We start from the raw sequence: 579 nt of genomic DNA on the forward strand, positions 1-579 counted from the left end.
TTTTTTAAATAAAAAAAAAAGGCAGCCTGGAAGCTGATGTGGGCAGATAGACGGCTTTTGCCTGTCTTGCCCCTGTCCCAGTAAGGGACGGTGCCCGTATTTGTGCATAGACCCTGCTGGGTCCCCCTCTCCAGCCTGACTCCCTGTAGGTGCCAAAGCAATGTCCGCTGAATGAATGAAAGCCCTCTGCATACACCCTTGGCCTTTGGCCTTTGGGAATTGGGATACTACTCTCTGGTGGCAGATAGGACACCGTAGTGAACTCTCATGCGCCTCACACTGAGAGACAGTCTGTCCGGGGAGGGGGGTGTTCGCGACCTGCCATGGAGCGGGGTGTCTGGGGAGCAGGGCAGGAAGCAACTGTGGTTACTGGGGCTTTCTTGATCTGAGGCTGGGAGAAGCCCAGCTCCGGCCCCGTCTGAGGACACTGCTGGATTAATGGTTTACTGTCCAGTGGAGAACAAGCTGGCAGGTTAAATTTTGAACCATCAAAGGGTTTTCCATGACCCTGTCCCCCCAGGGCTGGGAGAACCCAGCAGACCAGGACATCTGGCTCTCCCTTCCTTCCCGTGCTTTATT

The sequence above is a fragment of the Phoca vitulina genome, unplaced genomic scaffold (assembly GCF_004348235.1).
Source record: "Phoca vitulina isolate PV1807 unplaced genomic scaffold, GSC_HSeal_1.0 scaffold115, whole genome shotgun sequence".
Classification (NCBI taxonomy): domain Eukaryota; kingdom Metazoa; phylum Chordata; class Mammalia; order Carnivora; family Phocidae; genus Phoca; species Phoca vitulina.